Source organism: Lynx rufus, unplaced genomic scaffold (assembly GCF_022079265.1).
Source record: "Lynx rufus isolate CCGP_SWC_20201006 ecotype Redwood Valley unplaced genomic scaffold, mLynRuf1.p SCAF_2, whole genome shotgun sequence".
Taxonomy (NCBI): Eukaryota; Metazoa; Chordata; class Mammalia; order Carnivora; family Felidae; genus Lynx; species Lynx rufus.
Window position 1 is genome coordinate 163,970,071 of NW_025814834.1, and position 16,032 is coordinate 163,986,102.

Sequence of the window (16,032 nt, forward strand, 5' to 3'; positions counted from 1 at the left end):
CTGAGTGAAAGAAAGTAAAGGGGCTTATTTGTGAGGGCCTTGCTAGCAGTCATCTCATGCTGTAAAGCAAAAGCAACACACAAATTGGTGAGAAGTGCAGTGCGGTGGTTAAAATGTATGCTTTCACATAAGAACTTGGTTTACAATCAAGCTCTGCACTTGGCAATTGTGTGAACCACGGTGAAAATTAAAACTTATTTATAAATTGGAGATAAAATACCTGAGAGCAATGTTGTGAGGATAAGAGAAATAATGACTCTAGATCATTTATTCAGTGCCTGTAACATACTCAGTGTTGAATGAATTGGAGCTCTTATTATTACAAATAGTAAAACCAAACAAAGGTGACTTATTCTCTAAATAGTGTTCTCTGCTCTTTAAGAATTCAAGAGGCTTTGCAATGTACACTTGCTTTCACCATAAGTATGTGATAGATCACTAAACTGACCTAAATTCCCTGAGCCAATTAATGAAATGAGAACATTTATTCCTGTAAAGATGCAAAGCTCTGAACTTCCAGGATCTAAGTGGAGGTAAATCTAAGCTGTCTTCTCTCTTTCATCGGGAATTTTCAAGCGCTAGAATGAAAATCTACAGCTGGTCAAAGTGAGGCCTCACAGGTGTAGAGAATTTCTTTTGAGACGGTTCCCATTTACAAAATCTTGGGCTACACCACCCTAAAGTACTTCACAACAAATCCTCTTCTCCAACTAATACAGATCTCAGCATTAGCAAAGGAAAACGTTGATAGAGTAAAAATCCAGAGTAATCTCATTCAGTGATATTTTGCTATCCAATTAAATTTGCTTTCCTCTCTTATAAATAAGACTAATGGTATAAGTATAATGCAGAATGAAAAATTACAATAGTACTTTTAGTGCCATGGCAAGCAGCCCATTCCTCCAAATTAGGATTGCCAAATAAAATACAGGATGCTCATTAAATTTGAATTTATGATGAACAACAAATAATTTTTTTAACATAAGTATGTTATAGATTGGTCCTGGCCTTTGGAAGTGGACTTAGAAAAATCATCAGGGTCACCCTTCATGACCAAACTCTATGTCAGATGTACATTTGAGACATAAAAATTTAACTGTGTGTCCTATATTTTATTTGCGAAGTCTGGCAACTCTCTTACAAATGAACTGAATCTGAGGTGCCTGAGTGACTCAGTCAGTTAAGCATCTGACTTCAGCTCAGGTCATGATATCACAGCTTGTGGGTTCGAGCCCCACATCAGACTCTGTGCTGACAGCTCAGAGCCTGAAGCCTGCTTCGGATTCTGTGTCTCCCTCTCTCTCTCTGCTCCTCCCCAGCTCACACTCTGTCTCTCTCTTTCTCTCTCTCTCTCCCTCAAAAAATAAATAAACATTAAAAAAAAAAACAAATGAACAAAGCAGACTCTACAGTTACTTGTCATGCAATTACTTGATCACCTTTCAAAAAATCATATTCTAAGATCCCTTCAGACATTTTCCAGTACTTGTTTATTTTGAGGGGATAACAAAAATTCTAGATTAGAAATTTATTGAGTGTGGTCACTTTTTATAATTTAATTTTACATAATGATAACTTCATAAGAAGAAAGTTAACATGCATAAAAATAGTACTTCACTCTCCATAGACAATCATGAAATAAATAGACAAGTGTAGGCTTCTGGGAACTGGAGACAGTTTTACTCTTATGATCGGAACCAGCTGGATAATTTTTTATACTAAGTCCATGACATTTGTTCACAAAGAAATTTCCAATTTCAAATTCTGGACAGTTTCCGCCAATGATACCATAGCCGAGAACTGGGTATTTTGGACTTGAAATGATATCAATATCATGTATTCGTAGACTGAAAGTTCAAAGTTCACCTGGGCTGATTTTGGACATTGTCATATTCGTGCCATCAAGGTTTTAATGCTGTTGAACTACCTTCTGGTGGCTGATAAGTGATAAAATCTGGAAAAAATCATTCCAAATCCCAGTGAATAGTTGTAGTGCAGTTTCTCAACACATCCCTACAGGGTTTTGTGGAATTTCCTCTCATAAGGAAACCTCATTCATCTAATTGTTCAGTGTGTTAAGAGAAGCTTTGCAAGGATGTAGCAATGACAGCCTCAATGTGTGACCTTTGTTGGCTGAGGTCCTTCAAGCCTCTTATGGGTAGTTAATCTTGATGACCTGTGGCCCTTGAACTCGTCACAAGAGGATTCCAAGGCTTTTGCATTTCCCGTACAGTCTCTGGTGGATTTTGATCCAAAATGAGTAAGGACCAAATCTAGACCTCAAGAGTGCTGTGGGGTCAACAGAGCTGCTGTCTCAGCCATTACCACCTCTCCATGTGCTCTGCTCCCACCACCTTGTGGCCCTTTAACTGGAAAATGAACACCCCACCCCCACTTCTGGCCAGTCCTGCAGTGTTTATTTGAAGGAAAATACATCTTTTCATATGGAGTCCCTGGCAAGCTGCTCTTTTTGATTTCCACAACCTCCTTCCTCAAGGAACTTAGGACAAATTCCCAATGTTGGGTCAGACGATATTTCAGTGGCTCCTGCTTTGCCTCACTGTCCTCTGACGTTGCCACTTTGCACAGGCTTCTGTGCATCTGGATTCCTTTCCTTCACTGGAGTGAACTTCTTGTCCACCCAGAGCACTTTACCACCCTTTTATTTTTGGAGACAAACTTTAGAACGTTGGATCCCATTGTAAATTTAAATGTATTCCGTTTTATCCAAAATACTGATGTACTTTTGCTTGTTCGTTTATTCAAATAATATTTTGCTTCAACAATGTCGAGTCAAACAATTTGCTTCCTGCCTTCATGAATCTCGTAGCTTAGAGGAGATATAGGTACAGAAGAAATAACTTACCTTATGAAGACATAAGACTATCTTATGTCTTCTCAATTCTCTCTAAATCTTGTTGTCTTGTAACTTGTCAAACTTCAAAAGAATAGCGTTTGTTTGTTTGTTTTTTTCCTAAGGAAAATGCAGTTCTTGCCTAGAACAAAAGGAACATTACTCAGGTTTGGGTTTCAAATCAGACTTCTTTCTAGGTATATTTAGAGCAGTACTCTTGGAAGCTTGGTTTTCTGGAGAGAGAAAGAGGTGTTCTGAATCCTGAAAAATTCCCTTAAATATCAGTCTAAAGTTTGAAGAATTGACTAGGGCATTGATCATAGAATAGGGAAGGGTGTATGTAGGCAAGAATATAATTTTTGGCTTCAGGGATGCCCCAGCTCCCATGAAGGAAGTAAAATAAAAAGTTTTTCCAGGGCTTTGGGAGGAATAATAGGAAGGTTGAGAGAAGGGGAATCTAGGTTAGATACTGCCTGGGCATTCTCTAGACCCAGTGCGCATCACCTCCCAGGCCTCAGCACAGAGTGGAGATGGGGAGCAAGATCATAAGTGCGGGAAACACGAAAGGCCAATGGATCAAACCAAGTAAAAAGAATGAAACAAGTTAAGTTTCTTCTTGTAGAAGAAATTCTAGTTATCACCAGATTTCCCATTCATTCTTCCTTCTGGGCATATGGCTTCCTGGAATCAGGCATGGCCATGTGATCTACTTTGAGCAATAAAATGTGAACAAAAGTGAAAAGTTTCACTTCTAGGTAGAAACACTAGAGTCTCCATGTGTTCCTCTCCTGCTAGGCAACTCAGAAGGACCCAGACAGCACAGTTATAAGATATCAGAGATTCTGTCAGCCTGGATTCCTGAGTATGCGCAGCAGTGATATTTGGATTGTATCTTACATTTCCTTATTATATTTCTCAATTTATCCTGAACTCAAGGGGAAACAACAAATGTTTTGAGATGGAAATCATGGACTCAATTTTGGATATGTGAATATGTGATACCAGAGACATCTAAGAAAAGATGTTAAGACAAATGGATATGTGGATATAAATTGATATAAAGAAAGATATATAAACTGATATATATAAATACAATCTCCCAGCCAAAGTACATGTCCCTCATTAGAAAAGATATTTTGAATTCAAGAAGGATTTAGCTTATGATGATCTTATTTAACTGGTGCTAAGTACTTAGAAGAAAATTGTACACATAAGCCACATTATTTTGAAAATATATAAAATATTTTCATTTATACGTGTATAGAGAGAAAATAAATGGTGCTACCATTTCCCGTTCTTGAAATTCCACTATATTTCTGTTTCAGTCTCAGATGAATCCATTTATTCATAGCAGTGATACCAAATACAAATTGAAACTAATGAATTTCATTCCTTAATTGATTTATTTCTGGATATTTTTAAAGGTGATTTTAAATCTTTTCAAAGTTTATTTATTTTTGAGACAGAGAAACAGACAGAACATGAGTGGGGGGGGGCAGAGAGAGAGGGAGACACAGAATCAGAAGCAGGCTCCAGGCTCTGAGCTGTCAGCACAGACCCCAATGTGGGGCTCAAACCCACAAACTGTGAGATCATGACCTGAGCCAAAGTCAGACCCTTAACCTACTGAGCCACCCAAGCACCCCTAATGGTGATTTTAAAGCCAAGGTTTGAGAACACTGAAAATTAGAAACATTTAAAAATACATGAATTAAGCAAATACTTCCCTATGTGCACCTAAATTTTGGACTCCATTGTTTATCTTTTATAAAGAGATAAGTCCAAGTTATGAAGTAGGTGAGGTGAACCAGTAAGAGGCACATAGGTACATGTGTGTACACAACAGATAAGGCAAAAGTGAGTGCACAATGCCACAAAACAATATGTTCCTCTTTGAAGTGAAAAGAACTAAGTTATTGCATGTTTTTTAGCTTACTACTAAGATTAGACCATTGACTAGTGACTTTTGCCTCACCATAGAAAGAGAAGAGATTAATGAAAGCAGCCATGATAGGGAAGAGACTTGAATTTGGGCCATCCATGGAGTGGTGGTAGCAATACGGTGCAGAGGGGAATGCCAGGGAGGAGGAGAATAGCTATTTGAAATATTATAATGACTTTTATATGTAATTGGATGGGTGTTTGATTTGGCACAGTTTCAGAAGATAGAAGATACAGAGGTAGATTTCGCTCCAAAATAAGTGAAGGTTTAAAACTATTTTTCTTCTATTTCTGATTCTTTTTTTAAAAATGTTTTTATTTCTTTTGAGAGAGAGAGACAGAGTGCAGGCAGGGGAGTGGCAGAGAGAGAGGGAGAAACAGAATCTGAAACAGGCTCCAGGCTCTGAGCTGTCAACACAGAGCACTACGTGGGGCTCAAACTCAAGAGCCATGACAGCGTGACCTGAGCTGAAGTCAGGAGCTCAATTGACTGAGCCACCCAGCTGCTCCATCTGTTTCTGATTCTTAAAGTAATATGTATGCACTGTAAACATTTTTGAAAAGTACAAAAAAAGACATGTTAAAAAGAAAGCACTCATAAGCCCTTCACCCAGAGATAATCATTAATATTTTGTATATTTATATATTCATTTCAGCACTCATGTGCTGAGTCCTAATTATGTGTCAGCTCCTCCTTTAGGCAGTGGAATACAGCAGTGAACAGAAAATGTCTCTGCGTTTAGGAAACCTGCATTCAAGCGAAGGGGAGATAGGTAATAAAGCATATAATATGTCCATTAGTGAGATATTCAATAAACAAAAAATAGAGCCAAGATAAACCGGGGTGCCTGGGTGGCTCAGTCAGTTAAGCGTCTGACTTCAGCGCAGGTCATGATCTCACAGCTTGTGAGTTTGAGCCCCACATCGGGCTCTGTGCTGGCAGCTTGGAGCCTGGAGCCTGCTTCGGATTCTGTGTCTCCCTCTCTCTCTCTGCCCCTCCCCCGCTCACACTCTGTCTCTCTCTCTCTCTCTCTTTCAAAAAATAAACAAACATTAAAAAAAGAGAGAGAGATAAACCATGATGACATGAGGTAGGGAAGATATATTGTATGATTATGATGCTATTTCAGCAAAAAGTTAAAGGAAGGAACCCAGCCATAGAGATATGTGGGAGAAGAGCTTTCTAAATACACACAACATAAGACTTACATAGCTTTGTAACCTGCAGTTTTATTTAACAATAAATAAGGAACCTCTTTCATGCATTAAGTATGTTTCGCAAATGCTATTTTTAATGTATACATAGTCTATTGCATGGATATACGTAACATATGCAATATTCCACTGTTGGACACTTGTGTTGGGTTAACTATCTTGCTACTATACTGAATATCTTCATATAAATTATGTGCAGCTCTGATTAATTTGTTTGGATAATTTTAAAATAGACTTTCTGAATCAAAGGATATTCTTTCGGTGGGGCACAGGGGTAGGCAGAGGCAGAGAGAGAGAGAGAATCCCACACTGGGCATGGAGCCCAGCACAGAGCTCAAACCCACAAACTGTGAGCTCATGACCTGAGCTGAAATCAAGAGTTGGATGCTTAACTGACTGAGCCACTCAGGGGCCCCTGTCTACTCCTTTATATAGGAGTGAGCTGCATTTTGTGTTTGTTTTACGGCCCTCCTAGAAACCATGTCACTCTTTGAATCTCTGGAACTCACAGAACCTGTCTAGAAAACTGTTAATTAAGCCCAATTCCATATTTTATGAACAAGGAAATTAAACGACAGAATAGGTATGTGACATGTCCAAAGTCATGCTAGTTGATACCAGAGTCTGGACCAGATGCCATATCTTCTTGATTTCTGTTCTCATGTAGTTCGCACATACTACAGCCTCTCTCTTTTCCCACGAAGTTGTTTTTTTTAACGTTTTATTTATTTTTGAGAGTAAGAGCATAAGAAGGAGCAGGAGAGGGACACAGAGAGAGAGGGGAACAGAAGATCTGAAGCGAGCTCTGCACAGAGAGCAGCAAGCCCGATGTGGGGCTCAAACTCAGAAACTGTGAGATCATGACCTAAGCTGGTGTCGGATGCTCAACCAACGGAGCCACCCAGGCGCCCCTTCCCACAAAGTTTTGTTCTCCCCACTCATTCATCTCCCTTCCTTCCATCAGAAGTCCTCCATCTGTCCCTCCCTATTTCTGAGGCTCCACGATGTGATAAAAGAAAAGCAGTGCCTTAGAGCATAAGGGGCTCTGAAATCAGACAGGCCTGGGTTCAAATCCTAACTCAGTCACCCAACCCCTGTGTGAATTTGGACAAGTTCCTTACTCCACTGAGCCTGTTTCCACACCCATTATACGATAGAGTATTGTAAATATGAACCGAAAACTACATGTCAAACAAGTATCCACGTAAGAGCTGGCACAATCTAATGCTTAGAAACTGTTAATCTGTATCATTAATTATTTGTATTATGCTACACACGAGTATGTATTTATTTGCCCTGACACTCTGTTTGTAATGCGCAGGCACATCCATAGAGAAGGTTTGAGTTCAAACCCGTACAATTAATATTGCACTGAACGCTGAGATTGTCTTTAATACTCTGACACAGAGAAGTCAAAACAATCTCTGAAAAAAGCCTGTCTCCAGAATTCTTGAAGCTGCAATCGTTGCTGCAAACACAAGAAAATCAATCCTGAACTCAATCTTTTCATTTCTTTTCATGATTACTGTTCTCAAATGGAGAACACAATGAAAACTAATGTTATATTAGTGCACTCTCCTCAAAATAAACATTGATCAGATTCTGTGTGAAGGGTCTGTAACATCTCTTCTGTAATTATTTTAAAATATATTAACAGGGATCCGTGTATTGTAGGACAGAGGACACCGTTTCTGCAAGACAGGAGCTCGGAGTTCTGGCACTAGCTCCTCCATTCACCAACCATGTGACCTATGGAAAGTCATTTCTTCTGGCTGACTCTCCATCTCCTCTGTAAAACGGGTACATTCCTACCTCCCAGAATTGTTCAAGGATCACACAGGTCATGAATGTTAAAGGCAAAATTGTAATATATTTATAATAAACCATTATGATCACTACCCACATTCCTGAAAATATGATTAACACAAGCCACACAGAAAGCAGAATCATTGGGACTCAACACAAATAAGTTACAATGCTTATTATCATTACGATATGAAACAAATATTACCCAGAGTGCTCAGTGGGCTAACTAGCTTATATAATAAGAAAGGTTATTTCTTTCATTCTTAGATGACAGTCAAAGGTAGGAACATGGCCGAGGCTCACTAATGAACACTGAATTTTTTTTATTAAGTAATTATGCCTCCAACCGACCCAAAGTGATGAGGAACTGAGATACAATATATGTAGTTTGGCATTCTTTTCAAAAGCAGCCTACGGCTAGTGTGGAATACCAACCCAGGCTAACTGTTTGTCATAAATACTCTTTAGATTTTACTTTTTCCCTCAACAACGCTGATGTCTCAATATGCTGTTACCTAGGAAATGCTTCACTAATGCAAACGTTAGCTTAGCTCTTGTCAAAACCTGTTAGCCATGAACTCTGACACTGTTTTGGAACTTCTAGATTTTCGTGTAGATGGAAATTTTGAAAATTCTATTGCTACCTTTAATAGCCCACATGTTGGATTAATTGTGGCTATCCAATAAAGCATTGTTGTGCACACGAGTAATACTACTTAAACAGACACATAACGATGTCAGGATACGTTGTTATCAGCCATCATGGGTTTCACAACACTATAAAACTTAGTCTTTCTTCCAGGTCTGATTGGGCTAAACAAAATGTTGACCCCCTATTTCATATCATAAAACTGACAACATTTATATCCAGACTTGATGCCAGAGGAGATAAAATTTTCCTGAAGACAGGAAATAAACCATCTGCTATGCTCATAGAAGGGCTGGACCAACTGCAAGCTCTTAATTGTCATCTGTAATTACTAGATGAAAGGGAAATGAGAAATTACCTTTCGACAGAGGCATGAAACATCAGCAGGACCATGTTTTGTTGAGAGCTGCTACTCCAGAGGTTAACATTCCTCAGAGCCATCAGAGGGTTATCTAGAACAAAAAGGAAAGTGCAATTGAGGATATACAAGATATCCTTATGAAAATAAACCCAAGTTCCTTTTGACAAAAATTTCTTTATCTCATTTCTTTCTCTAATAGTTCAGCTAAATGTTTTTCATTCGACATTCAACAAACATTTATTGATCAATTAGTAATCTTCTTTCATTATTCAAGGTGCAGATAGAGGTGGAAATGGCACAATACCTACATTCAGGGAGCACAATGTCTTTAGGAAAGAAAAGTGTGTTCCCAAAAAATCAGAAAACAATAGGGTATTATAGAAAAGGCATTCTAAATGCTATGGAAGCACAGAAGCATGGCAGATCCATGTTGTTAGTTAGCTTTTCGATAAAGAGGAAGCCACATTTAGCTGGAGCCTTGAAACTTACATAAAAGACAAGGTGATGATATTCTAGGAAAAAGGAATCAATAGTACAAAAGCACAAACTATGAGAAAGTATAATACCTTCAAGAAATAACAAGTAATTAATTATATTTGTGTGGATAATCGTTTTCGTACAAGAGATTATTGACTTCCAACTTTCTGAAAAGAACAGTGAAATAACCTGTTTGATTGATCAAGCAAAGACAAGTTTCTTGCTTACTGCGGTAAGAGGAGCCATTTACGACTGTGAAAGAATCGTAGTAGCATCTTGGAAGCAGGGAGCAAAACCGCATTTGTAAGGTTTGGGGATCTAATTTAACGCATATCTTTCAATGAGGGAGTCTGATTGGTACTGAACAATGTTCATAATATAACAGCATAAGATTAATGGATAAAACAAGGTGGGGACTTTGAAGAGAATCTTTGAAGATTAAACATAATTTGACGAGCCCAGTTGAGTGATCTATTCTTCTAACAAGAGGGTATTTATCTAATTAGAACAAATTGAGTATTTCGGTAAATAAATTCAAGAGGGTCTGAAATAGATAATAGTTTCAACTTAATCTTTCTGGGCAAACATGTCCTGGAATATAAAGTTAGGTAAGGCAGAAGTTGAAAAGTAAAATTATGTTAATGTGGAGAGCAAGCTGTATGGGTATAGATGGTTTCACTTATCAAGAAGCAGATAAAGTTTGAAATAGAACTTGGGGCTGAATTGTGACAGTCCTCATATGCCATTTTGAAGAATTCAAAATGGGCATAAAGAGAGCAGTCTAGACCCCATGCTAAAGTGCTCTCTGAAAAAAAAAAAAACAACACCGAAATTCATTTAATTTTTATAGCAATCCTGTAAGACAGATATTATCATCCCCTTATTCCAGATGATACTGAGGCTTAGAGAAGTGATACTTTAAAAATAATCCTTGCCCAACATCTTTTAAGGAATTAGTGGAGCCAGATTTCAAATCCAGTTCTAGCTGATTCCAAATTCATCTTGCTCTTTCTATTACATAATGCTGTTTTAAAGCAGGGGTACAAACTGAAAAGATTTCTCTTTAGAGATTGACTAAAACATGGACCCATGGACCACCTGGCTGCTTTTAAGAAGTGCAGACTCTTGAGCCCCACACTGGAACTCCTGAATCGAAATCTACAAACAATATTCAGGTGATTACTATGCACATTAAAATTTAAAAAGCACTGTTTTAAAGGACTCAAGAGTTCTTGAGTTGCCATCCCTATGAGATCAGCTCATGTCACACAGTGGGCTTTTCTATACCCCTCCAGCTTCCAGCCCTTTCCTTTTACCCCTTATCTTCCTCATCTGTGATTTAAAGAAAAGTAACAGACACTGTTAGCATAATATCCTATGGAAATTGCTGTGGAAGTGCAATGAATAGAGCAAGAAAAATTCTTTCTTTAGTTATTTCTACCTTAAGGCTGAAAGACTTGAGCCTACTTCTAGTTGGGAAATTAGGACCAACCATTGTCTGTCCCTGATGGAAGCTGGAACTCATCTCCAGGCTACAAACGAGACTATTGATTTGGTGGTGAGGGAAAGGGCAAAAGGATGCAAAGACAGGAGGAAAGATGGGAGGAGGAGGAAAAGGGGGTAAAATAAGGATGGAGACTAGACTTCAACAAGATTAGTAGCTACCCACAGAGAGGCATCACTGTGGAATTTTGGGGAAAACAAATGTTTTATATCATCTGAATCCATCCATGCATGTTGACAATCATAAGATCATATCATTTCCTTTTGGGTAATTGTCTGTACCTGCACTGTAACCAAATATTGTCACTTTCTTCATTTATTCACTCATCATTTTTTTAAGGCCTATAATGTGTTAGACACTGCTCTAGGCAATGAAGATACACCGTCAAGATAAGTCTGTAGCTTCTTGGTGATTATATTCTAGTGGGAAGGAGAGATAGAAAATAAGCAGAGAAAGATGATTTCAGCTGTTTAAAGAACTTCTCTAAGTATAATTACAAATAGATGTCTAGACTATGAGGACAGGTGACATTTGAAATCAGTATTTTGGAGGGGAAAGAGTGGAAAAACTGCAATTTGCAGAGGGGAAAGCTGCAATTGAGCAGAATGGTGCATCATCTCTCATCCCTTCTTTTCAAAGCACGGCAGTAGTGTGATCATCATGGCTCTGATGGTAGGAGACAAGGAGTGGTCTCTGTACCATATGAGCATTTTATATTATTTCTCAATTTATTACCACAACATTCTCTTGAGAGACTCTTTGCAGAAGGAATAGACACTCTTGCTTCTAGTTCCCTGCCTTTGAATCCCATCGTCCAGAGCCCTCACATAGATTTTTTTTCTCATTATGAACAACACTAGAAAGTATGCCATCAATAGCTGCTCAATCATCACCTAAGAAAGCCTCCCAAACAGACATAGCTTGCTCTCCCCGGGGCATTTCCTGTGTGACACATGGTTGTTCATCTGCATCTGGGTGATGTGGCTCAGTGATGTCGCAGAGGTCTGGCTCCCTTCTATTAGCACAAAGGTTTTTACATTCTCTCTGCAAGTCTGAAGAATGGTAACTGTCATTTGTATAGTGTTTGATGGTTTACAAAGGCTTTTGTCATACTGTCTTATATTTTTATATCTTACAGCTAGGAAAATTGATATTCAGAGACCATAAACATCCTCTCCAAACATCTCTGTGCCCAAGAATTAAGTGCCATGCCTTCTAATTCCAAAGTCCCTACTCTTTCCACTATTCCAATGCTCATATTCCATCATAGCTGGTCTCTCCCTCTCCCTTCCTTCTCTTTCCTTCTCCCTCTCCCTTTCTCTCTCTCCCTCTCTCTTCCTTATGGTTTAGATATTTTTAAGGCTCAAGAAAAATAAAAGTGAAGTAGGCATTCTTTTTAAAAATTTTTAAAAAATATTTATTGGGGCGCCTGGGTGGCGCAGTCGGTTAAGCGTCCGACTTCAGCCAGGTCACGATCTCGCGGTCCGGGAGTTCGAGCCCCGCGTCGGGCTCTGAGCTGATGGCTCGGAGCCTGGAGCCTGTTTCCGATTCTGTGTCTCCCTCTCTCTCTGCCCCTCCCCCGTTCATGCTCTGTCTCTCTCTGTCCCAAAAATAAATAAACGTTAAAAAAAAAAATTAAAAAATATTTATTCTTTGAGGGAGAGAGAGCACAAGCAGGTGAGGGGCAGAGAGAGGGAGATACAGAATCTGAAGCAGGTTCCAGCGCTTGGACTCACGAACTATGAGATCATGGCCTGAGCCAGAGTCAGACACTTAACCAACTGAGCCACCCAGACACCCCTGAAATAACCATTCTTAACTAACCTCTTACATTAACTCACTTCTTATTTTCATTGTCTTCTTTTTTTTTAAGATTTTATTTTTAAGGAATCTCTACACCCAACGTGGGGCTCAAACTTACAACCCTGAGATCAAGAGTCTTACGCTCCACTGACTGAGCCAGCCAGGCGCCCCTTCATTGTCTTCTTTACAGGAATAAAATGTTTAACATTCTTCCATCATCATTTTTTATAAAGATAACATTATTAGTTATTATCCTTATCATGAATTATAAACTCCATTGTTAGTCTTACTGGCACTAAAAAGAAACGGTTGAATGATGACTGTAGGTCTTAAACTAGGTCTTGGTTTTTTGTTTTGTTTTGTTTTTTTACTTTTTATTATTACAGTGTATTAGCATTATTCGTTAAGGCCATAACAAGGACATAAATTTGGCGTTGATGGAGAAAATACCCACACATATCTCTTGGAGCACTTTGAAGTATATCACCACCAACAACAAAAAAGTCATTCAAAAAGGAAAAACAATTCCTCCATAGGAAACTTTTCTTTTGTATATAAGGCACTGATTATTTAGCCAGTTACTGAAACTTGAAACAAACTTCCCACTGAAGTATGTATATAAAACAATCTATAAACTAACTGTGGCAAGGATGAAAAATAAAAGTATAAGCAATAATGTATGTAGAGATTTTAAAGAAATTCCTTAATGGATTATTATCACCTCTTCTCTTTTCAGTATCAATGTCTTACTGAATAGAAAATATTTGACTTCCTCTATGGTTGTTTCTTTTTAATTCGGAAGCACATTTACTTTGCACACTAAAAGTAAATTCGGGAATGCCTCAGTTTTGAAATTTTACCCTGATGCTCAGGTGTACTCAGTTTATAGATCATACTTTATCTGCCTCCATAAAGTGTTTACAAGAAAATTAGAGCAATTGTATTGATTCCTAAACAAGAATCATGTGGGTCCAAGAATTTATATTTTTTTAACCAACTTACCAAAATGGGATGAAAAGGCATTTAGCAAAGTTCCAGAATAAATGTCTACATTCTAGAAAGGTTACAACAAATATCCTCAAATCCCAGAGAAACTTAAACTGAACAGACTACTTTCAAAAATTGTATTTTTTTCATACAGTTGTAATAAATAGTATGACAGAGTCAAATTTTCCGTGAACAGAGGAAGAAACCATGCCATTTATGTTTGCGTTTATAGACCTAGAGTAGCAACTGGTTTAGATACGTAATATACATGATACCGAATTGAATATATACTGATACATTGAGCTCTGTTCTTTCCAACATACCCAGGAGGGCAGAAACAACTAAATATGAAGAGAAGATTCCCTCTTCCCCACCTTGTGTGTGTGCATGCACACATGCAGCTCTGTTTGGATTCTCTAGTCCTACATTTGCCTTCTATGGCTAGACGAGAGGTTCCCAAGCCACTGTGTAGCCTGACTGTAGCCAAAGTGAAGTTGAGATAGAGGTATTGCCCCTCTCACTCTGAAAGTAGCTTTTTTGCTCCTGTTTCTGCCCTTTCCGTGGGCCCTATAGAATTACTCCAGGATTAAACTCACAAGCTCTCTTTCTGTTCTGATAATTTTTAAGATATTTCTTAGTATCATTGATGTTCTGCCATCTCAGTATGATATTCCTGGGTGGTTTTTTCTTTTTTTTTTTTTAATCCTCCTCCACACTCAGTAAGACTTTCGATTTGATAGCTTAAATATTACTTCTAGAAAATGTTGAACAATATGTGTTTAAACAACAGAAATTTACTGTCTTACGGCTCTGAAAGCTAGAAATCTGAGACCAAGGTGTCTCGGGGTCAGTTCCTTCTGAGAGCAGTGAGGGAAAATCCTTCCCATGCCTCTCTCTTAGCTTTTGGTGGTTTGCTGGTGATCTCTGATGTTCTTCGACTTCTCCAGCATCACCACCATCTCTGCCTCCATCTTCACATGGCATTTCCCTTTTGTGTGTCTATGTGCAAATTTCCCCTCCCTGTAAGGACACCAGTCATATTGGATTAGGGGCCCACCCTAGTATGACCTCATCTTAACTAATTACCTCTCCAATCATCCTATTTCCAAATAATGTAACATTCCGAGGTAATAGGGGTTAAGACTTCAATATATGAAGTTGATGGCAGGGTGGAGTTCACAATTCAACCCAAATTCAATCCATAATAGACACCAACAATGTCTTCTGCACTATCCTTAGTCTGGTGTCCATGTCTCCAGTCTCTGAATTCCCCATCCTCACAATATGAAGCCTAGATCACACCTGCCTGCACCCTGGCTATAATGAAGATTAGAAATAAAGTGTCTGGAGTTTAATTTGGGAAGGTGAGACTCATATTGTGTGATCCTAGTAGAATGTAGGGAGGGTGTTAAAAATACGAAGATCCATAGCTAGGGTTTATTTTGGACCCTTCCCCTTCTTGACTTGAGTTACTTAATCTCACTGAATCTTCAATTTCCTCATTTTTAAAATGGGGTGCTGTGAGTGCTAAATGTTAAGGTGTTAGCATAGTGTATGGTGTTCCATATATGTGTGTGTGTGTGTGTGTGTGTGTTCCATATAAACAGGTGTTCCATAAATGCCAGGTCATTCTATTTTCACTTCTCCAAACCCTCAAAACTCCTCAATTCTTGTCCAACACATTCTGTCTTGTGTTTTTATGTTTGCTTGTCACATTTATTCAATTTTATTGTGTTTCAAGAGCCAGGGACAGTTCTTCTCAAATCATTTGTGATAAAGGACCATTAATATATATCCAGACTGTCAAAGACCAAAATTTTTGTAAAATATAATAAAAATTTTTCTTCTTTAAAGTTGATTTATTTATTTTGAGACACAGAGCAAGCAGGTAGGGGCAGAGAGAGAGGGAAGAGAGAATCACAAGCAGGCTCCACACAAAGCCTAATGTGGGGCTTGAACTCACGAACCATGAGATCATGACCTGAGCTGAGATCATGAGTCAGACACAACCAACTGAGCCACCCAGGAGCCCCTCTAATAAAAATTTCTAATGAAATTAAGAAAAACAAAGACATATAAATTACAAGCCCCAATTTTATTTTATCATATTCAGTAGACATAAAATTACTCTGTCAAAATGAATTTTAAATGCATACTTCAAGTTTCTGTATTTAATCCATTGTATACCAGTAACCAACATTTCGCTGGTCTACAGACCACATTTTGATTGGCATGTCCCTTACTCCCGGAATGTGGCCCCAACACCAGTAGTTTGGGTCTCACCCATGACAGTAGTGCAAATGCAGAATTCTGGACCTTATCTCAGACCTATTGAATCAAAACTGGCACAGTGAGGTTTGAGAAACACTGTCCTGGCTCATTTTGAATACCTTTTGTTACTGAGGCTCAAGAGTTCAATCAAAAATCTATTAAAA

General features: G+C 38.4%; 1 long non-coding RNA gene across 8 annotated transcripts in view; it reads right to left on the reverse strand.

The window, feature by feature from the left end:
* The window catches only part of LOC124516346 (uncharacterized), a 106,174-nt gene that overhangs the window by 43,573 nt on the left and 46,569 nt on the right, over nt 1–16,032 (reverse strand). For 4 of the 8 annotated variants that reach the window (XR_006963025.1, XR_006963028.1, XR_006963029.1 and 1 more), the window contains 3 exons: nt 8,824–8,917; nt 2,867–2,996; nt 1,472–1,954 (listed from right to left, as the gene is read on the reverse strand). This is a non-coding gene — a long non-coding RNA (uncharacterized LOC124516346). Of the gene's footprint in view, nt 1–1,471; nt 1,955–2,866; nt 2,997–8,823; nt 8,918–16,032 lie in introns of those variants that run through there. The other 4 variants (XR_006963030.1, XR_006963032.1, XR_006963031.1 and 1 more) reach the window with 1 other exon arrangement.